At 47.5% G+C, this 23,807-nt stretch overlaps 2 long non-coding RNA genes across 2 annotated transcripts in view; both read left to right on the plus strand.

Moving 5' to 3' along the window:
* LOC132537546 (uncharacterized) overlaps positions 1-23,807 on the plus strand; it is a 174,743-nt gene that overhangs the window by 101,712 nt on the left and 49,224 nt on the right. The window lies entirely within an intron of this gene.
* On the plus strand, positions 4,224-7,480 carry LOC132537558 (uncharacterized). Its single transcript, XR_009549036.1, has 3 exons — positions 4,224-4,529; positions 5,636-5,913; positions 6,001-7,480. It is a non-coding gene; the product is annotated as an uncharacterized LOC132537558 (long non-coding RNA).

The following is a 23,807-nucleotide window of genomic DNA, read 5'->3' on the forward strand; positions in this document are numbered from 1 at the left end:
TTAATGCTGTGGTCTATTTACATAATCACTGCTTTGTTCGCACTGGTTTAATTCCCACTGGTTGGTGCTCTTTTTCCACTCTGCCCCCTCTCCTAGTCACACCCTGTTTTCCACATTTTAATCCCCACTGCTTCACACACTTTTTCCTTCTCCCCACCCCCTACCCTACGTATTTCCTCTTCCGATCTGACACTTCTGCCTCAGGAGATATAAAAGACGGGGCTTTCTAGTGAAGAGAGATTAGACTAGATAGCTTGCACTGCATTCCTCATCAATAAAGATTGCACTGCGTCCCACTCAGCCATGAGTCCCTGGTCATCTTTCTCCCGCACGCGAAGCTAGCCCAGCATAGTAATATTGTGAGGCCATCTGCTGGTATTTTTCCTTTTTTTCTTATTTTATCTTGGATAGGACAGAGAGAAACTTTCTTCTTCTAGCGTTTGCCAGAGAGAAACTGAGAGGCCTGCGAAGATAGAGAGGAGGAGAGAAAGAGAGACACCTGCAGACCAGCTTCACCACTCATGAAGCGTACCCCCCCACTTCCCGCCGGTGGGGAGCTGGGGCTCGAACTTGGGCCCTTGCACATGGTGATGTGTGCACTTAACCAGGTGTGCCACCTACCAGCCCCTTAGCACCCACCATTTTTTTCTGAAAGAGGCACCGAGCACCAGCACACGTAATTGATGGCTTGGTTTGGTGGTGTAGACCTGGTGGTGGCTCGGGAGTGATGGTGTGGACTGTTAGCTGGCCAACCTGCTGAGTGCAGAAAGTGCTGGGAGGCACAGTAGGTTGGCTTGGGCCTGGGCCTTCGACTTGGGTCAGGGGTCACAAAGGTCAGGCCATGTACAGGAGCAGCTGCACTGTCTCGTATAGAAGTGGTGATGCGGGGGGGTGGGCTGTAGCACAGCGGGTTAAGCGCACAGGACGCCAAGTGCAAGTACCCACACCAGGATCCTGGTTTGAGCCCCTTCTCCCCTCCTGTTTCACAGGTGGTGAAGCAAGTCTGCGGGTGTCTATCTTCCTCTCCCCCTCTCTATTTCCTTGTCCTCTCCATTTTTCTGTATCCTGTCCAACAGTAACAGCATCAATGGCAACAAAAACAATAACAAGGGCAACAAAATGGGGGAAAATGGCCTCCAGGAGCAGTGGATTCGTAGTGCAGGCACTGGGCCCCAGTGATCACCCTGGAGGCAAAAAAAAAATGTTGCCAGAGTCTTTTTTTTTTTTTTGTCCTGTTTGGTGGAACTCTGGCTGGCCTAGGTCCAGGGCCTCTGTTTCTTCACCAGGAAGTATTGCACGGCAGGCAGAGACGGGGGGAAGCCTGTGTGAACGCAGACCAGTGGCAGCTGCAGACAAGGAGGGCGAGAAGGTTTCTGTCTTGCTTTCGTCAGCTCAGATGTTTCAGGATTTTCGGTAGACTGCTCAGTTAGCAAGTTCTCTCCTCCTCACGACTGTCTCCCCAGGCCCCACGATACATTTTAATTTCATTAGTTGGCTGCACAGCCTTTATAAGGGTTTGGTTCTCCTCTCCCAGCACACGGCACCGAATCACAAGCCACCTTCGTCCCTTCTGTCTGTCCAGTGCTCTTTAAACTAAACAGTTCTTTGGCTGTTTCCTTCTGTGCCATCCATGTCTTTGAAGAAAGCATGGTAGTTATTTTACAAAACGACCCACAGATTTGCTATTTCCTTTTTAAAAAATATATTTTATTTTTTAATAATATATTATTACCTTTTTAAAAATTATTTATTTATTTTATTTGTTATTGGATAGAGACAGAGAGAAATTGAGAGAGAAGAGGGAGATAGAGAGGAAGAGAGACAAAGAGACACCTGCAGACCTGCTTCACCACCTGTGAAGCGACTCCCCTGCAGGTGGGGAGCTTGGGGCTCGAACCGGGAACCTTATTCTAGTCCTTGCGCTTTGTGCCACATGCGCTTAACCCATTGCACTACCGCCCTACTCCCTATTACCTTTAATATATAAAATACTGGGAGTTTGGCGGTAGCGCAGTGGGTTAAGCGCACATGGCACAAAGCACAAGGTCCAGCATAAGGATCCCGATTGGAGCCCCCGGCTCCCCACCTGCAGGGGAGTCGCTTCACAGGTGGTGAAGCAGGTCTGCAGGTGTCTATCTTTCTCTCCCCCTCTCTGTCTTCTCTTCCTCTCTCCATTTCTCTCTGTCCTATCCAACAACAATGACATCAATGACAGCAATAACAATAATGACAACAACAAGGGCAACAAAATGGGAAAAATGGCCTCCGGGAGCAGTGGATTCGTAGTGCAGGCACCAAGCCCCAGCGATAACCCTGGAGGCAAAAATAAAGAAATAAATAAATTAGTATAATATAATATATATAATAATAATATAATATAATATAACATAATATAATATATATATAATAACATATGTATTGGATAGAGATGGCCAGAACTCAGGGCCTGGTGCTGGTGCACCTGGTTAAGTGCACACATTACAATGTGCAGGGACCCGGGTTCAAGCCTCTGCACCTGCAGGGGGGAAGCTTCACGAGTGGTGAAGCAGGGCTGCAGGTGTCTCTCTGTCTCTCTCCTTCTCTATCTTCCCTCATCTCTCAATTTCTCTCTCTCTATATATATATATCCAATACTAAGTAAGTAAATAAAAAATAAAAAATATTTATGTAAAAAAGAGACAGCCCGAATTAAGAGGCAGGGGGAGATAGAGAGGGAGACAGAGGGACTTTCAGCCCCACACCACCCCTTGTGAGGCTTTCCCCCTGCAAGTGGGGGCTGGGGGCTTGAACCTGGGTCCTTGCACATTAGGACACGTGCCCTCAGCCAGGTGCACCACCACCTGGGCCCCACGTGATAATTTATTTTTATTACATTTTATTTATTTGTTATTGGATAGAGACAGAGAGAGATTGAGAGGGTTGGGAAGAGACAGACACCTGCCGCCCTACCCCTCACCACTCGTGAGATATCTTCCTGCAGGTGGGGGGCTGGGAGGAAGCCTTCTTGCCTGTTCTCTGTAGAGACGCCCAGTCCACTTTCTCAGTGATGAGGATGGGAAGGAGGGAGGGAACCCAGTCCACACACTCCTATCATTCCATCCAGATGAAAACAGGATTCTGTTACCTGCAAGCAGAGGACAGCTCCTCTCAATGATCTCTGTCACATATACTGTTAAGCAGAGTGTGTACCGTGTGCAGAGATACTTTTTGTTATGCGTCTTAATTACCCTGGGCAGGGCACTTAATCACGCATGTTTTGATTCTCCTTTTTTCATCTGGGCTAAGGAAATAAATTTGCAGAGGTGATTCCATATGATTTACACAGAGACGAAGACAAGTCAGGAAGCGTATCTTGAGCTCAAACAGCTGGTCAATAAAGACTGTGGTGGTCTGGGAGGTGGCTCAGTGGATAAAGCATTGGACTCTCAAGCATGAGGTCCTGAGTTCAATCCCCGGCAGCACATGGACCAGAGTGATGTCTGGTTCTTTCTCTCTCCTCCTGTCTTTCTCATTAATACATAAAATCTTAAAAAAAAAAAAAAAAAAAGACTGTGAATACATGTGAACACTTTCCCCAATAAGGAGCCAAGAATTTCCATCTACTCACCTGGGTGGCACACACACACACACACACACAGAGAAATACAGACACATACACACACACAGAAATACACACACACACACACAAATATACACACACACATACACACAGAAATACGCACACACACACAGAGAAATACACACACAGACACACACACAGAAATATACACACACATACACACACAGAAATATACACACACAAACAGAAATACACACACACATACACACACAGAAATACACACACACACAAACACACACACAGAAATACACACACACACAGAAATACAGAGACATACACACAGAAATACACACACACAAATATACGCACACATACACACACAGAAATACGCACACATACACACAGAAATACACACACACAAAAATATACACACACATATACACACAAATACACACACAGAAATACACACACACAGAAATACACACACACAGACACATACACACACATACACACACACACAGAAATACACACACACAGACACATACACACACACAGAAATACACACACAGAGACACATACACACACACAGACACATACACACACAGAAATACACACAGAAATACACACACACACACACACAGACACACACAGACACACACACACACATGCGTGTGCCTCCTTTGGAGCAGGTCTTCTCCCTGACGTCTTTGTAGGGGCTCAGCCTCTGATGTGCAGGGCTTCAGAAAAGGGGACAGCCAGGAGCCTCCCTTTCTTGCCTTATTTTTTGTCATCACCAGAGCTTGCTTCACCACTCTGGTTTGACTTTCTTTCTTTTTTTCCTCCAGACAGATGGAGAGAAACAGAGGGAGAAAGGGGGGGAATAATACTGCATTACTCAATCTACCTCCGTTGCCCGAGGGGCTGAGTTTGAATCTGGGCCACGTTCCGACAGAGCAGACACACTACCCAGGTGAACTGTCCTGAGGACCCCAAAGCCCCCACTTTCAGAGAGGCTAGACAGTGTGGCGAGATGTTAAAATCCGTGGTATTCAACCCTAGCAAGGAATACTTGAGAGGCTTTTTTAGATAATGAGATGGTATGTAGCTAATTTTAAGTATGGGTATCTAAAAAAAATAATAATACGATCGCATATCTTTGCTTCATCGTTTTTTGTTGTTGGATGTATGCTTGCTGTTGCTTGACTTTGGCTTTTTTGAGAAGGAGCCTTGCTTTCTGGGCTGAGACTCTGTCTTTGTTGGCACCGTGTTGGCAATTTAGAAGTCCATGTCCTAGGCCTTGTCAAGGATCCCAGTCACCAGGGATGGGACTCTCTCTCACAAGCTCATTTCTCACCCAGAGCCTCTCTTAACAGGATACCAGCCCAGGGCCGATAAGAACCGCTTACCTGAGTAGTCATCTCTGCTGCCAGCAATAGATGACACTTGAATTTCCACCTCCAGCCTCTCCTCGCTTACGGATGATTTAGATGTGAGGCAATAGCAGCTGCCACAGAAGCCAGAGGTGTGAGGAAGGCAGGGTTCAGGTCCAGGGCTATCTCCCGCTTTGCCAAGACGAGTTCAGGCGAGAGGCTCCGCCAGGGGACCCCTCCCCCCTGGCCTTCTGTCCCTGTGGCCTGTGCTCACCGGCCCGCACGCCAACTTGCCTTGCCTATCTCTTCTGTCCAGTTCTAGTCCTTGAGATGCCCCCAGGACAACAAGTCACCTACCCACATAGAGAAATACTTTCCTGGTGAGTTGTTTTTAAAGTGACCAGAATTTTGGGACTCTGCTAGGTAATAAAACACAACAGCAAAATCATGTCAGGTGAGAACACTAGGTCAGGAAAACATAGAAGGGAATACCTCTGCTTTCCTTACCCAGACCCTGAGTCCTAGACATGTCTAGGTAGATGCCCCCAAGAACGCACAGGTTTTTTTTTTTTTCAAGGAAAATTAAGATACATAGATTTCAAAAAAAGAAAAGAAAAGACTGTTAATCTTAACAGTTCCAAAAGGTGAATTATTGTGTCAAAACCCCGAAAGTGAACTCGCTACCCAGTCACATTCTCAATTTCAGGAAGAGAAATGGATCGAAGTACAACCTGAAATGAAGTGAATCGTTAAAGTGTCACAAAATGATGGCCAGCACCAAAACAGATGCTTAGAGAACGAATGCTCTTTAGTTCTTCAAAGGCCGATGTGAAGGACTGACTACCCTCTGCCCACCCAGCTCAGGAGCTGCTTCTTCACAAATGGGAACATCAATTCTTCCGAGAGGTGTGAAGTCCAGGTGTAATGTCTACAGAAAGCTCAGCCCCCAAAGCCAAGATGTCTATCTATCTTCAGTTGTCTCTGGTAGGGAAAATGACTAGTTTATGCCGGGGCCAGAGAGGGAAAAATGAACTTCCAGGCCTCTGTGAAAACAAAGCGTTATTTTTCTAGAACAGCTGATTCAGAATGAGTGGTTCTGAGGGCAATCAAGTGAAACATTCCTTGCTAGTTCCTGGCTCTGCCCTCACAGGAGGGAGAAGAGTTCTGAGGGCTTGGCCTGCAGCCCAGTGCACAAAGGTTTCCCCCTACCAGCCCAGCAGCACCTCACACGCCACCCATCCTCACCCCCACCTCAAGTTCCCGAACCCGGGTTGTGACTCTAGACCTGTTTGCTGGTGGATCTTTCAGACGCAGCACTCTTTCCTCAACTCTGGTTGTAGATGCTGGAAATGTATTCTATGATCTAGTGACCAAGACCCGAGCTGTGCCTGTGACAGCAGCTGCACCACTAAATTGAGTACGGCTGTTGACAAGTACTAGACACAGTGGCTCAGATCCTTGGCTCAGATTGGGCGCATTAAGGTCTGATTGAGGAACCTCGCTCAGACTTGACTGCTGCAATAGGCCTGCCACACTGTGGTCACCTTTAGGCAGTTGCTACAGGTGCTTGTCTCAACTAAGAACAGAAACGGAAACTGTAATTTCTCACTAGTTGACGTTCTCACCGAAGTTTGAGTTGCTATTAGACTGCGCTCCTTCAACTCGTCCCTAATCCAGAAGCCAAGGCCTCTGTGGCAGATTCCTTGTAGCAAATAGCTTGTAAGATGGGATGGGTGGGGGTCGGGTGGTGGCACAGTGGGTTAAGCGCAAAGTGCAAGGACTGGCGTAAGGATCCTGGTTCAAGCCCCTGGCTCCCCACCTGCAGGGGAGTCGCTTCACAGGCAGTGAAGCAGGTCTGCAGGTGTCTATCTTTCTCTCCCCTTCTCCGTCTTCCCCTCCTCTCTCCATTTCTCTCTGTCCTATCCAACAACGAACAATGTCAACAATGGCAATAATAATGACCACAACGAGGCTACAACAACAAGGGCAACAAAAAGGGGAAAAAATGGCCTCCAGGAGCGGTGGATTCATGGTGCAGGCACCGAGCCCAGCAATAACCCTGGAGGAAAAAAAAAAAAAAAAAGATGGGATGGGCATCAAAATTCAAGCGTGATGCCTGCCGCCCAGCCCAGGAGAAGGGCCAGTGTGCCGAAAGTGCTTATAGACTTGATGAGGAATTCCATCTCTTCCAAAAAATGTCAGGAAATTGTGCGAATGTGGTTGAGCTCGGCAGGGCTCATAAAGCACCCTGCATTCCTGATATTATGACCTATCTACATAATCACTGTTTTGCCTGAAAGATGCCCACCCATTCCATTCCTTTGCTCTATCTTCTTTCTACCCTCAAGACCTTCCCTGCCTCCAGGCTATTAATTAATCCTACCAGTTAACACCCTCACGATAGTTGCTAAGGAAGTTCCTACCTTCCCGGCTCCATTCTGCTTTTCTCCGCCCCTTTCCTAGCCATTTCCATTTCCGACTTGCCACTTCTGGGTCTGTCTTTTAAAAGCGGTGGCTCTCTGATGAATAAAGACATTGCATTGTCTCGCCACCGTGTTTGGTTCCTGAGTCATCTCCCTCGCGTCGCTGGCTCCGGTCGAGTTCTCTCCAGCCCAGAAAGTACGTGCCTGGGAAGAGGCACCCCCACACTAGCCTGGCAAAAAAAAAAAAAGGTTGCTTTCACAAGCAGAGGCTGCTTGAACAAGCCTGTTCCTCTGATCTGACAGCTGCAGTGACTGTGGCCTTAGAGACACAGAAGGAAGGCTGGCCAGCACTTGGTGGTCACACCACCGAATGTCCTTAACAGCACAGGTTAGAGTGATTGCCCAGGTTCTGTGCACAGAAAGAAAAAAGGTTGAGGAAGTCGAGTGAGTCACTTAGACCCATCTGTTCTGCCATGTTCCTGGGAACCCACAGGCATTTTATCTCTCTGCTTTGAGTAAAGAGAACATTCTGAGTAGGATGTCCTATACCCAGTGGTGACCATCTCTCTTGCTAACGTGTGGAATACAGTCTGACAGGGGTGAGGACGCATCTGGAATCCACCAAGAAGACTATTTTGAAACAAGCTTGCAAAATTCAGGGTCTCATCACCCCACCTGCTTAACCAGATTCCCTGGCCTCTCCTGGAGTTCTTGCTCAGTGAGTTGGGGTGGCGTCTCAGATCTCCGTATTTAAGTAGCACACTGAAGAGATTCTCCGTATTTTAGTAGCACTCTAGGGAGAATCTCCAAATTTTAGTAGCACCCTGAAGAGGGTCTTTGTATTTTAGTAGCACCCTGAAGAGATTCTCCATATTTTAGTAGCACCCTAGAGAGATTCTCCGTATTTTAGTAGCACCCTAGAGAGATTCTCCGTATTTTAGTAGCACCCTGAAGAGATTCTCTGTATTTTAGTAGCACCCTGAAGAGATTCTCCGTATTTTAGTAGCACCCTGAAGAGATTCTCCGTATTTTAGTAGCACCCTGAAGAGATTCTCCGTATTTTAGTAGCACCCTGAAGAGAGTCTCTGTATTTTAGTAGCACCCTGAAGAGAGTCTCCGTATTTTAGTAGCACCCTAGAGAGATTCCTAGCAGACAAGCTGGGGACAGTGGCTGAGGCTGATCAAACTGCAGGAAGCCTGGTCCTTCCTCTAACTCTCAGTGACAGCATCAGTTATGTGGGCTCAGAAATGGTAACTGGAGTGAATGTTTTCTCCAAATCCCTCCAACAATAATAAAGTTTTGTTAATATACATTTTACTTTATGTTTTTAATTTTTAAAAGTATTTATTTATTCATTTTTGTTGCCCTTGTTGTCGTTGTTGGACAGGACAGAGAGAAATGGAGAGAGGAGGGGAAGACAGAGAGGGGGAGAGAAAGACAGACACCTGCAGACCTGCTTCACCGCCTGTGAAGCGACTCCCCTGCAGGTGGGGAGCTGGGGGCTTGAACCTGGATCCTTACGCCGGTCCTCTCTCTTTGTGCTATGTGCACTTCACCTACTACACTACCGCCTGACTCCCATAATATTCATTTTAAAGAGTGGTTAAGTCATTGTGTGAGACTGTGCAGTAGCGAGGAGTCAGGCAGTTGTGAGTGTGAAGCTGTATCGAGATACACAGCCTCTCACAAGGACAGCAGTTGACTTATTCTCAAGTCTGAAAGACTTCAGAAGTTATTTCTCATTTACTAGTCCTTTCCAATTATTATGTAGAGGCTCAGAGAGCCAATGATATTTCTTTTTTTTAAAGAATATGTGGATGGCTATTTGGGGATGGAATTTTCTGTATGTATTGTTCTTTTTTATTTTATTTTATTTTTCTTAATCGGGGGGATTAATGGTTTGCAGTCAGCAGTAAAGTACAGCAGTCTGTCCTGTGTAACATTTCTCAGTTTTCCACATAACAATTCAACTTCCTCTAGGTCCTCCTTTGCCATCCTGTTCCAGGACCTGAACCCTTTCCTCCCCCCACCCCAGAGTCTTTTACTTTGGTGCGATACACCAACTCCTGTCTAAGTTCTGCTTTGTGTTTTCTTGTTTTTCAACTTCTATTATTATTATTATTAGTGATTTAATAATGATCAACAATATTGTGGGATAAGAGGGGTGCAATTCCACACAGCTCCCACCACCAGAGTTCTGTGTCCCACCCCCTCCATTCGAAGCTTCCCTGTTCTTTATCCCTCTGGGAGCATGGACCCAGGACCATTATGGGGAGCAGAAGGTGGGAGTTGTGGCTTCTGTCATTGCTTCTCCACTGGACATGGGTGTTGGCAGGTGGATCCACACCCCAGCCTGTCTCTGTCTTTCCCTAGTGGGATCTCCCACTACTGCTTTTTCAAGCTGTGAGAGAAATATAGTTTTACATTCTGTTGCTACTCTTTAGTTTCTGACATCCTACCTACCCAAAGAGGATATTAGTTCCACATGTCGATATATGTATAGCACCGTTTACAAGATTACCTGACATACGTAGACAGATTTATCAAATGCTCAGTATGAGATCTTTTTGTAATTGCACTTTTGAATAGTGTTCTAGTAATTATGAGATCTTCCTCCTAATTATTACTGTAGCTGCTTTTAGGATTTATTAGGTGCCAAGCACTTGCCTCATACAGTTAAAATGTTTATTAGAGATTTAATAATGGTTTATACGAACGTAAATTACAGGGATGTAGTTCCATTATCACACCTACTGCCTAATGTCTAGTTCTCTCCTGGCCTCCCCCCAGCCTCTGTGGTGCTCATGAAGTCTTAGAGACACTTGGAAATCTGGATATCTTTTTTGGAAGTTCATGGGCTTTCATTTTTGATAGTCCAAACATGGGTGAAGCCGTCCAGTCATTGTCTTTTGCCTGTTCACTGACTTCACAAAGCGTAACTGCCGTAAGTTCTGTCCATTTTGTCTTGTAGGACACGCTAGCATCTCTTTTCATTGAAGAGATGAATCCATTGAATCTGTGTCCCAGGGGGCCAGGCGGCAGCACAGCGGGTTAAGCACATATGGCACGAAGCGCAAGGATGGACATAAGGATCCCGGTGTGAGCCCCCCAGCTCCCCACCTGCAGAAGGGTCGTTTCACAGGCAGTGAAGCAGGTCTGCAGGTGTCTTTCTCTTCCCTCTCTCTCGATTTCTCTGTATCTTGTTCAACAACAACAGCAACAATAATAACAACAAAATGGAAAAAAAAAAAAGTGGCCTCCAGGAGCAGTGGATTCATACATAGTGCAGGCTCCGAGCCCCAGTGATGACCCTGGAGGCAAACACTGAATTTGTATCCCATTAACTACTTCTACTTCTTCTCCTTCTCTTTCTCCTTCGACTTCTTCTTCCTTTCATAATTTAATTCTATCAACTTTTAGAAATCAGAAGCTACTGTACTACCTCAGAAGCGGCAGATTCAGGTTTAAATATAGTTGGTTGGAAAATAGAATGACTTTGTTTCCAAGGTTTCTCTGATGTTCATATTAAAATTACTTCTCAAAATAAACATTAAGTATACTTATGAGAAACAAGCTTGTTAACATTTTTAGTCCACTGCATAGGTGGAAACGAAAGTCAGTTTAGTTAATTTTAAAGTCTATAAGGAATTGCCATTTGGATGAGTACCAATCAATACAAACCAAACAAAATGCAGAAAATGAAAGTATTGATAATTTTATGGAGACATTAGAACTCTTGTGCACTAGTGATGATATCAAATGGTAAAACCACTATTGAACACACTGAGCTTGGCTTTACTTAAAAAAAAAAAAAGTCACCCGCCAATGGATGTATGTATTTTATTTTATTTTAAAGATTTTTTTCTTTTTTAAAATTTGTTTATTTATTCACGAGAAAGATAGGAAGAAAGACAGAACCAGTCATCACTCTGGTACATGTGCTGCCGGTGATCCAACTCGGGACCTCATGCTTGAGTCTAGTATCTTAGCCACTGCGCCACCCCCCGGACCACGGATGGATGTATTTTAAAAAGAAAAGGTGTGTGCAGACACTGTTGAGTATTTTTCAGCCTTACGCGGAAGGGCTTTCTGAGACATACTACAATACGGATAAACTTGAAGGCCTTATGCTGAGTGAAACAGATGACTTTCCAAAGGGCCGCATGGTTCCCCTTGAAAGAAGAACTTTGAGTAGTCAGAACTACAGAGACAGAAGTGGAATGATGGTTCCCATACAAGTGAGATGAGGAAATGGGGAACCCAGCAGACCAGGACTGGAAGGTGTGTGTGTGTTTCCACTTCCACATTCCTATGCCCTGAACTGTTCCCACCTGTGCCCCAGTTGTAAGTTCCTGCTGCTTTCGCTTCTGTCCAGTCTGCTTGCACCAAGAATCCTGAACACCACAGCCCCTCAGCAAAGGCTTCAGTCTCGGGTATGAATCCCCCGGACCTGCCTGAGTAGTTAAGTGGACGCTGCCCTCGATGTGGCTCTCAGTTTCTTTTAAAAAAAAATTCTTCTTAAATTATCTTTATTTCTTTACTGGATAGAGACAGCCAGAAATGGAGAGGGGATGGGGGAGAGAGGGAGAGAAACGGAGAGACACCCGTAGCCCTACTTCACCACCCGCAAAGCTTCCCCCTGCAGCTGGGGACCTGGGTCTTGAACCGGGTCCTTGAGCATTGTGACATGTGCACTGGACAGGGTACACCACCCCTCGACCCCCTCCATGCAGTAACAGTGAGAGGTGGAGGAGGGTTGGTGAGTTACTGTTTACTCGGTAGACAGTTTCGGTTTACAATCTTAAAACAGTTCCAGAGATGGGTAGTGCTGATGCTTGATATTTGATTTTTTTTTTTTTTTTTGTGCCTCTGGGTTATCACTGGGACTTAGTTTCTGCACAACTACACCATTCCTGATGACAAGTTTTAAAAGAATTTCTTTTCTTCAAAAAGGGAGAGAAAGAGAGAGAGAGAGAGAGAGAGGGAGGGAGAACAGAAGAGGAGAACCACCCACAGCACTGCTTTACTGCTTGTAAAACTTCTGCTGCAGGTGGAGACCAGAGACTTGAACCCAAGTCCTTGTGCCTGGTGACATGTGTGTTCCACCCTTGTGTCAGCACCTGGCACCATATATGGAAATATATTTATTCCTTTTGATGGGACAGAGAGAAATTGAGGGGAAGATAGAGTGAAAGAAAAGAAAAAAGAGAAGGGAGGAAGGAAGGGAAGAGGCAGTCCGAGGGAGGGAGGGCCACCTGCAGGACTGTTTCACCATTTTTCCACCCCCCACCCCCGCAGGACTCGAACCCTGGTCCTTAAGCACAGTATAGTGTGTGCCCACAACCACTGCCCGGCCCCTGACAGCAATATTACTAATACTGCACAACATTATGCCAAACAGTCAGCCTGTTGGTAGAACTTGTTGTAGCTTTATTTTTTCTTTTGAATTTTAAAAAGATTTTTTGATGCTTTATTTTGTTTTCTTAATATTTGGTAGTATAGGGATAAATTGAGAGGGGAGGGGGAGACAGAGAGGCAGAGAGACACCTGCAGCCCTGCTTCATTGCTCATGAAGCTTTCCCCCCTGCAGGTGGGGCCTGGGGGCTTGAACCTGGGTCTTTGTGCCCTGTGACGTGTGCGCTTAACTTAGCTGCTCCACAGCTCGGCCTGATCTTGTTGTTACTTTATTTGTCACAATCAAAAATAGTAGTTAGATGAGGAAAAGAAGTCTTGAAGTGATTGACTGTGAAAACTTTCTCTTGAAGGGTCAAAGAATAAACATTTGCTGTGCTATCTGAACAACATTCGTCGGGATCAAAAAGATCTTTGAGTTCTTGAGTTGTGTTCCTTCTCTTGTTTGATGTCTTCCTGTCCCACTTGTCCAGCGCCCGAGTAGACTTGGTTTCTGTCTGTCTGTGTAGAAACTGAAAACTTTGTAGCATAACTGCAGCATCTGTTCACAGAGCATTTTTCAGCTGCAGTTTTTTTTTTAATTTATTTTTTATTTAAGAAAGGATAAATTAACAAAACCATAGGGTAAGAGGGGCACAACTCCACACAATTCCCACCACCCAATCTCCATATCCCATCCCTTCCCCTGATAGCTTTCCCATTCTCTATCCCTCTGGGAGCATGGACTAAAGACCCCACTTCCCTGGACTGAAGGCCCCACCAATATGTCCTGGAGCTCCGCTTCCCCCAGAGACCCTGCCCCACTAGGGAAAGAGGGAGGCAGACTGGGAGTATGGACCGACCAGTCAATGCCCATGTTCAGCGGGGAAGCAATTCCAGAAGCCAGACCTTCCACCCTCTGCAACCCACAACTGCAGTTTTGTCAGCTGGAGAGAAAGATCTTAAGTGTAGAAAGAGTGTGGGTCTCACACATCCTGACTGACAAGTCGTCTCTAGAGTGAAACCTCTAGCCAAGAGTCCTGCTTTTCTGCCAAACACTGAGAGGTGGTGGGGGTGGAGAATTACCTAGTGTGAGCCGGTCAACGGAAGGATGTGGAATTTAACTAATGCCGTAACCCCTCTCGGCTTAATTTACAGAATTTCACTGATTTTCCTTGAGTTGCAGACATGGAAGGTTGATTTAGTGCCGTGACTCTGGGCTGTCCTGTTTTCAGCTTTAACAGGACTATGAGTTGTGTAGATTGTAATACTTAATATATATATATGGAGGGGCAGGCAGTGGCCTAACACCCGAGTTAAGCCCACACATGGTGCGAAGCACAAGGACCTGTGCGAGGATCCTGGTTCGAGTCCCCGGCTCCCCACCTGCAGGGGAGTCACTTCACAGGCGGTGAAGCAGGTCTGCAGGTGTCTGTCTTTCTCTCCTCCCTCTCTGTCTTCTCTCCTCTTTCCATTTCTCTCTGTCCTGTCCAATAAAATAGAAAAAGTGTCATCCAGGAGCAGCAGACTCGTGGGGCTGACACTGAGCCCCAGAGATAACCCTGGAGGCTATATATATATATATATATATATATATATATATATATATATATATATATATAATTTATTTATTCCCCTTCCTTCCTTTCTTTCCTACTTTCTTTCCTTCTTCTTTCTTCTCCTTCCTTTCTTTCTTTCTTATTTTTTGTTTTTGAGTGAGATGCAGAGAAAGACACAGAGAGAAACACCAGAGCACTGTTCAGCTCTGGCTTATGGTGGTGTGGGGACTGAACCTGGGACTTCAGAGCCTCAGACGTGAGAGTCTCTTTGCATAACCATTATGCTATCTACCCCCACCCTCCTCCTTCCTTCCTTCCTTCCTTCCTTCCTTCCTTCCTTCCTTCCTTCCTTCCTTCCAGTCTCACACAGGAGAGAGAAAATCCAGAGCACCACTTTGTACCCATCATGCTGGGAATAGAACCAGGAGACCCGCAGACTGAGAGGCAAGGCCCCTGCGCTCTAGCGCCTGAGCTATTTCCCAGGACACCGGGTCGCGGTGCTTGGGTTGGGTTTGCTTGTTTCTCGCTGGTCACAACCATTGGAGCTGTCATTCAGGTTCGAGCATTATAGGGTGTTGAATGGTCCTTGTTAGGCATCTTCCTGCTCATAAATGTGAAAAGGCCAACACAGTGCCGCTAAGGACCTTAGGTGGAGATGTGTGGAGTGAGGTCGGGGGCACACTAGGGCTTTCCGGTTAAAAAGCAATCTGGAGAAAGGTGTCGCAGCTTCCAGAGCCCACTCTGATGATGGGATGCAGCGACTGGCGGAAACCAGGATGAACTTGGCCTGCCTCCTCGCAGGTGATTCTTCTAGTGCAGAGCCGGCAGTGTGGAGTCAGGAAGGCCAGCTTAAAAGCCAGACCTCCCACCTTCTGCACTCCATAATGAGCCTGGGTCCATTCTCCCCGAGGGATAAAGAACAGCAAAGCTTTCAAGGGAGGGGATGGGATATGGAGTTGTGGTGGTGGGAATTGTACCCCTCTTATCCGATGGACTTGTTAGTGTCTCCATTTTATACTAAAAAAAAAACAAACAAACAAATAGATAAGTGAAAATGACAGCCATCAGCATGACTGGCAAGTACTGGTCTCACTTGGCAGACGCAGGAATCCAGGAACTGAGAGACTAAAATCTCAAAACCTGTGCTGAATGCTCCCTGCTGGTTGCTGGAAGGGAGGGGCTGGCGTCTGGGAAAGTGAGGTGGGGAGGTCCCGGAGGTTGCCTGCTGCCTTTAAACTGGACCCTAGGATCCCTGTCGGAAAGCTGTTTGTTCCCTCTTGGGAGAAATGGCAGCTGGTGCTTTGTGTCAACATTTGCTAGGTCTGTAACTGCCGTGCCCGGAGCCCCGCTTACCGGGCATGCGGGTGGTGTGGGAGGGCTGGCGTGGCACAGGGTTTGCTTCTGTTTAAGGAAGCTGTGCAGGGAGGCCACGGATGGGGCAGGGGCAGGAGAACCGGTTGCAGCTAGTGCTTTCTGTGACGCTGACTGCATTCAAGACAGACGGACAGTGTGCTGGGTTGGTGCTGCAGTCTGTGACTATAAAGGCAAGGAGAAATTCGGAATCATTCAAAAGTATTTATTTTGTATTTTAATGAGAAAGAGAGGCAGAGAGAAGTGGACAGAGGAGAGGGGAAGGACAGAATGAAAGGTAGACTAGAGTCCTGCTCAGCTCTTGCTTATGGTGGTGTGGGGGATTGAACGGGGACGTCAGAGCCTTAGACATGAGAACCCTTTGCTTTTTAAAAAATATTTATTTATTTACTGATTCCCTTTTTCTTGCCCTTGTTTTTTTTTTTAGTTGTTGTTGTTGTGGTTATTATTATTGTTATCGATGTCATTGTTGTTGGATAGGACAGAGAGAAATGGAGAGAGGAGGGGAGACAGAGGGGGGAGAGAAAGACAGACACCTGCAGACCTGCTTCACCTCCTGTGAAGCGACTCCCCTACAGGTGGGGAGTGGAGGGGGATCCTTACACTGGTCCTTGCACTTTGAACCATGTGCACTTAACCCACTGCGCTACCACCTGACTCCCATGAGAATCCTTTGTATAACCATTATGCTGCTTCTCAGCCTGTAAAAAAGTATTTATACCAGAAAGTAAAAATTTTCTCAAGTGTTTTATCACCCTGTTTCGTGTGTGTGTGTGTGTGTGTGTGTGTGTGAAATCTACTAAAATTTAGGAAAGGTGCTGAGCAGTGTGGTTGCAGAGCAAAAACTGTTTTTCTATTTTCAAAGATTTTATTAGTGATTTAACAATGATGGACAAGACTATAAGATCACAGGGATATAGCTCCACCCAGCTCCCACCACCAGAGCTCTGCATTCCATCCCCTCCACTGGAAGCTTCCCTGTTCATTTTTGTTTTCCATCCTTTCACTCTGAGTCTGTGTTTGTCTTGTTGAGTTAGGTGGGATTTCTGCAGACAACATATGATTGGGTAGTGTTTTCTGATCCATCTTCCTATTCTGTGCCTTCTAAGAAGTGAATTTAGGCCATTGAAATTTATTGATATTATAGATTGAAGATATATTTCAATGCATTATTGTAGATTTTTAGAGTGTTCTGATATATAGCATGTTTATGGTATGGTGGTCTGACTGTTTATAGGAGAACTTTCAGGACTTATTCAGGGCAGACTGGTGATAGTTGATTCTTTCAACTATTCCTTGTCTGAGAAGGTTTTTATGCCTCCATCTAGTCTGAATGACAATCTAGCAGGATACAATGCCTAGGACCCCAGTCCCCAATGCCTAAGACCCCGGTCCCCAATGCCTAGGACTCCCGTCCCCGATGCCTAGGACTCCAGTCCCCAATGCCTAGGACTCCAGTCCCCAGTACCTAGGACTCCAGTCCCCAGTGCCTAGGACTCCAGTCCCCAATGCCTAGGACTCCAGTCCCCAATGCCTAGGACTCCAGTCCCCAATGCCTAGGACTCCAGTCCCCAATGCCTAGGACTCCAGTCCCCAATGCCTAGGACTCCAGTGCCCAATGCCTAGGACTCCAGTGCCCAGTGCCTAGGACCACAGTCCCCTAGCCAAACTCCAGTCCCTGATGCCTAGGACTCCAGTGCCCAATGCCTAGGACCCCATCCCCAATGCCTAGGACTCCAGTCCCCAATGCCTAGGATCCCAGTCCCCAATGCCTAGGACCCCAGTACCAATTCCTAGGACTCCAGTCCCCAATGCCTAGGATTCCAGTCCCCAATGCCTAGGACCCCAGTCCCAATTCCTAGGACTCCTGTCCCCAATGCCTAGGACTCCAGTCCCCAATGCTAAGGACTCCAGTCCCTGATGCCTACGACTCCAGTCCCCAATGCAGAGGACTCCGGTCCCCAATGCCTAGGACTCCAGTCCCCGATGCCTAGGACCCCAGTCCCCAATGCCTAGGACTATAGTCCCCAATGCCTAGGACTCCAGTCCCCGATGCCTAGGACTCCAGTCCCCAAAGCCTAGGGCTCCAGTCTCCAATGCTTGGACTCCAAACCTGATGCCTAGGACTTCAGTCCCCAATGCCTAGGACCCCAGTCCACAATGCCTAGGACTCCAGTCTCCAATGCCTAGGTCTCCAGTCCCCAATGCCTAGGACTCCAGTCCCTGATGCCTAGGACTCCAGTCCCCAATGCCTAGGATTCCGGTCCCCAATGCCTAGGACTCCAGTCCCGGATACCTAGGACTCCAGTCCCCAATGCCTAGGATTCCGGTCACCAATGCCTAGGACTCCAGTCCCCAATGCCTAGGACTCCAGTCCAAAATGCCTAGGACTCCCCTCCCCAATGCCTAGGACTCTGGTCCCCAATGCCTAGGACCCCAGTCCCCAATGCCTAGGACTCCAGTCTCCAATGCTTGGACTCCAGTCCCTGATGCCTAGGACTTCAGTCCCCAATGCCTAGGACCCCAGTCCACAATGCCTAGGACTCCAGTCTCCAATGCCTAGGTCTCCAGTCCCCAATGCCTAGGACTCCAGTCCCTGATGCCTAGGACTCCAGTCCCCAATGCCTAGGATTCCGGTCCCCGATGCCTAGGACTCCAGTCCCCAATGCCTAGGACTCCAGTCCAAAATGCCTAGGACTCCCCTCCCCAATGCCTAGGACTCCGGTCCCCAATGCCTAGGACCCCAGTCCCCAATGCCTAGGACTCCAGTCTCCAATGCCTAGGACTCTAGTCCCCAATGCCTAGGACTCCAGTCTCCAATGCCTAGGACTCCAGTCTCCAATGCCTAGGACTCCAGTCCCCAATGCCTAGGACTCCAGTCTCCAATGCCTAGGACTCTAGTCTCCAATGCCTAGGACTCCAGTCTCCAATGCCTAGGACTCCAGTCTCCAATGCCTAGGACTCCAGTCCCTGATGCCTAGGACTTCAGTCCCCAATGCCTAGGACTCCAGTCCCCAATGCCTAGGACTCCGGTCCCCAATGCCTAGGACTCCAGTCCCGGATACCTAGGACTCCAGTCCCCAATGCCTAGGATTCCGGTCACCAATGCCTAGGACTCCAGTCCCCAATGCCTAGGACTCCAGTCCAAAATGCCTAGGACTCCCCTCCCCAATGCCTAGGACTCTGGTCCCCAATGCCTAGGACCCCAGTCCACAATGCCTAGGACTCCAGTCTCCAATGCTTGGACTCCAGTCCCTGATGCCTAGGACTTCAGTCCCCAATGCCTAGGACCCCAGTCCACAATGCCTAGGACTCCAGTCTCCAATGCCTAGGTCTCCAGTCCCCAATGCCTAGGACTCCAGTCCCTGATGCCTAGGACTCCAGTCCCCAATGCCTAGGATTCCGGTCCCCGATGCCTAGGACTCCAGTCCCCAATGCCTAGGACTCCAGTCCAAAATGCCTAGGACTCCCCTCCCCAATGCCTAGGACTCCGGTCCCCAATGCCTAGGACCCCAGTCCCCAATGCCTAGGACTCCAGTCTCCAATGCCTAGGACTCTAGTCCCCAATGCCTAGGACTCCAGTCTCCAATGCCTAGGACTCCAGTCTCCAATGCCTAGGACTCCAGTCCCCAATGCCTAGGACTCCAGTCTCCAATGCCTAGGACTCTAGTCTCCAATGCCTAGGACTCCAGTCTCCAATGCCTAGGACTCCAGTCTCCAATGCCTAGGACTCCAGTCCCTGATGCCTAGGACTTCAGTCCCCAATGCCTAGGACTCCAGTCCCCAATGCCTAGGACTCCGGTCCTCAATGCCTAGGACTCCAGTCCAAAATGCCTAGGACTCCCCTCCCCAATGCCTAGGACCCCAGTCCCCAATGCCTAGGACTCCAGTCTCCAATGCCTAGGTCTCCAGTCCCAAATGCCTAGGACTCCAGTCCCTGATGCCTAGGACTCCAGTCCCCAATGCCTAGGACTCCAGTCCCCAATGCCTAGGACTCCAGTCCCCAGTGCCTAGGACTCCAGTCCAAAATGCCTAGGACTCCCCTCCGGATGCCTAGGACTCCAGTCCCCAATGCCTAGGACTCCAGTCTCCAATGCTTGGACTCCAGTCCCTGATGCCTAGGACTTCAGTCCCCAATGCCTAGGACTCCAGTCTCCAATGCCTAGGTCTCCAGTCCCCAATGCCTAGGACTCCAGTCCCTGATGCCTAGGACTCCAGTCCCCAATGCCTAGGACTCCAGTCTCCAATGCCTAGGACTCCAGTCCCTGATGCCTAAGACTTCAGTCCCCAATGCTAGGACCCCAGTCCCCAATGCCTAGGACTCCAGTCCCCAATGCCTAGGACTCTAGTGCCCAATGCCTAGGACTCCAGTGCCCAATGCCTAGGACTCCAGTCCCCAATGCCTAGGATTCCGGTCCCCAATGCCTAGGACTCTAGTCCCCAATGCTTAGGATTCTGGTCCCCAATGCCTAGGACTTCAGTCCCTGATGCCTAGGACTCCAGTCCCCAATGCCTAGGATGCCAGTCCCCAATGCCTAGGACTCCAGTCCCCAATGCCTAGGATTCCGGTCCCCAATGCCTAGGACTCCAGTCCCCAATGCCTAGGACTCCAGTCCCTGATGCCTAGGACTTCAGTCCCCAATGTCTAGAACCCCAGTCCCCAATGCCTAGGACTCCAGTCTCCAATGCCTAGGACTCCAGTCCCCAATGCCTAGGTCTCCAGTCCCGGATGCCTAGGACTCCAGTCCCCAATGCCTAGGATTCCAGTCCCCAATGCCTAGGACTCCAGTCCCCGATGCCTAGGACTCCAGTCCCCACTGCCTAGGACTCCAGTGCCCAATGCCTAGGACTCCAGTGCCCAATGCCTAGGACTCCAGTCCCCAATGCCTAGGACTCCAGTCCCCAATGCCTAGGACTCCTGTCCCCAATTCCTAGGACTCCAGTCCCCAATGCCTAGAAATCCAGTCCCCAGTGCCACCTTTAACCAGAGTTGAGCAGTGTTCTGGCTAATGATAATAATAACAGCCAGGTGGTGGTACCCATGAAGATTCTACCTGTTAATATGTGTGAGGACCCACGACTAAGCCCTCAGCCTTCACCTGTGTGTGTGTGTGGGGGGGGGCTTCATGAGTGATTGAACAGTGCTGCAGATATTTCTCCTTCTCTTTCTCTCTTTTTTAAAAAATATTTTTATTTGTTGGAGATTATATAGCATAATGGTTATGCAAAACAGACTCTCATGCCTGAGGCTCCAAAGTTCCAGGTTTAATCCCCCGCACCACCAGAAGCCAGAGCTGAGCAGTGCTCTGGTTAAAAAAAACAATAATAAAAAAAAAATGTATTACTTATTATTAGATAGAAACAGAAATTGAGCTAGAAAGGGGAGGTAGAGAGGGAAATAGACAGAGAGGCACCAGTAGCCCTGCTTCACCACACGTGAAGCTTTCCCCCTGTAGGTGGGGACCAGGGGCTTGAACCTGGGTCCTTGTGCCCTATAGTGTGTGCGCTCAACCAGGTGTGCCACTGCCTGCTGCCTCTTTGTGTGTGTGTGTCTCTCTCCCCCAGATTATTCTCTGTCTCACCCTCTGTCTTAGAAGAATAAATAAATAAACACATAAACAAAAGTCTCCCTGTAGGGTGATGGTGCTGGCAGCAAGCTTCTCATAGCCCTGGTTTGGTTGTGGGGAAGATTCCTCTGTGAAAGCAGGTACAAAGAATGCCTTGATGATTTCCACAGGTAGAGTCTTTCTTGTTCTGAAAGGGCCATGTTGATGTGCCAGAGACGGCCTGTAGGAAACTTATAAACCGCAGAGGAGAAATGAGAGAACTGCTTATATCTTGCAAGTGAGACACCTGGAAGCCAGAGGAGAGACTTGAAAACAATCCACTTGCATTTAGAAATCAGTCTGCATTCTTACTAAGTGATCTGCTTCCTCCACTTGGTGTCCAACAAGATGGTTTTATTATGACTAGATTTATCTCAAGTTGGTTTTCACATAAAAACTTAAATTGCAATCATGGAATTATGTACTCTGTCTCGTGGTAATTTTCTTTTCTTCTTCTTTTTTTTTTCCTTCTTTGGTTGCAAAGACCTGGTCAGTCTCTCACAAAGGTAAAGTGGGGGTGAAAGTGTAGGTCTCCTGGGGGCTGGGGGTAGTGCATCCGGTCAAGTACACCTCACCTAGTACTAAGTGTATGGAACCCCTCAACAACTGGGCTTCAAGCCTCCCACTCTCCATCTGCACCAGGGATTCTTCATGAGCAGTGAAGCAGGTCTGCAGGTGTTTTTCTCTCTCCTTCTCCCTGTCTATCTATCTATCTATCTATCTATCTATCTATCTATCTATCTATCTATCTATCTATCTCTACCTCTCCCTGTCTTCTCAATTTCTTTCTGTCCTGTTGAATAAAATGAAGAAGAAAAAAAAAAGGCTGCCAGGAGCGGTGGATTTGTAGTGCTGGCACCCAGCCCCAGTGACGCGCGCATGTGTTTGTGTGTGTGTGTGTATGTGTGTGTATGTGTGTATGTCTGTGTATGTGTGTATGTGTATATGTGTATGTGTATGTGTGTGTATGTGTGTATGTGTGTATGTGTGTATGTGTATGTGTGTATGTGTGTTTGTGTTGTTATGTGTATATGTGTGTGTATGTGTGTATGTGTGTGTATGTGTGTGCATGTGTATGTGTGTGGGGGTGTGTGTATGTGTGTGTATGTGTGTGTGTACGTGTGTGTATGTGTGTGTATGTGTATGTGTGTGGGTGTGTGTGTATGTGTGTGTATGTGTGTGTGTGTACGTGTGTGTGTATGTATGTGGGTGTATGTGTCTGTATTTGTGTGTGTATGTGTGTGTGGAGAAACAGAAAAAGTAGATTTCCTGAGATCCCAGCTTAAGAACGAGCTGGTATGGATGCAGTTCTCACTGTCCAAGACACATCTGGCCCCTCGCTCACTCGCCACGACTCGGACTTGCTCTTGACCTTTTACTCAAACTCAAATTGGTGACTTCCCGTCGGGTCTCTTGATTCTGTTTTTTGAGGCAGACGGTCTAATCGTCTGAAACCTGCACTTTATTTTTATTTATTTATTTTCGAACCCTTCGTGTTCGCTAGTCTAGGCCAGCCTGTGAACGGTCGCCTTTAGCGCAGACGCCCTCCAGTTCGTCCCATGCGATCCAGGTGGCAGGGCAGGAAGACAGAGCTTGAGGGAGCATGGCGGCATCAGCCCGAGCCAGGAGTGAGCACATGAGCCGGCTGCACCTGCTAGGGCTCCTGTTGATTCTGCTTTAGAAATGTCTCTCATGTCTCCCTCAGAAACGGATGCGATGTTTTACAGTGTTTTTATATTGGTATGAACTTGTGATTTCATTGCAGTCTGATATTCTTTTTTTTTTTCATATGTGATTGATTTTTATTAGGGGGGCTAATGGTTTACAGCTGTTGGTACATGTGTAAAAGGTCTCCATTTTCCGCAAAACACTCTCTTCCCCCAGCTTATATTCTCCACCATCACACCAGGACCCGAGAGCCCCTCCACCCCCCACCCCCCAGAGTCCTTTGCTTTGGTGCAAACCAAACCCGGCCCACCAAACATGCATTGGAAATATTAACCATGTCTTGGAGGACATAAGCTAATCTTACAGATGATGCATTTTAGAATAATTCAAATGAACTGTTTGTTAAAATGGAGAAATCCAGAAGTTCTTGAATTTGTTTGGCTTAGCGAACAGACTAATAGAACCTCTCAAAGACCGCTCCTTTTTTGTTTTCTTCACCATCACGAATTTATAGCTTTTATCATTATATATTCTTATTAGTCAGGTAAATATTGCTATTCTTAGGAATACAAAAGACAGCTTCTGTGACTTACCCAGTTTTCATGGTAACTTATTGACTGATTTGGACTGTTTCTCTACACCTCTCTCTGCCTAAATGTTACTTCAAGGCATTTAAAAAGGCAATTAGAAAGTTTTCATTTTTCTGAGTTACTTTAATCTTTACTGAGCATTTATTCCTCTCAATATCTGAAAACAACTGAGTTTCAGGAGGAAGACCTGCAGCTTTTCCAGCCTGTGATAAATTGCTCACTGGCACATGCCATACGCTTAGAATATGACACAGCGCGTGCATACGCGT

Source organism: Erinaceus europaeus, chromosome 1 (genome assembly GCF_950295315.1).
Source record: "Erinaceus europaeus chromosome 1, mEriEur2.1, whole genome shotgun sequence".
Classification (NCBI taxonomy): domain Eukaryota; kingdom Metazoa; phylum Chordata; class Mammalia; order Eulipotyphla; family Erinaceidae; genus Erinaceus; species Erinaceus europaeus.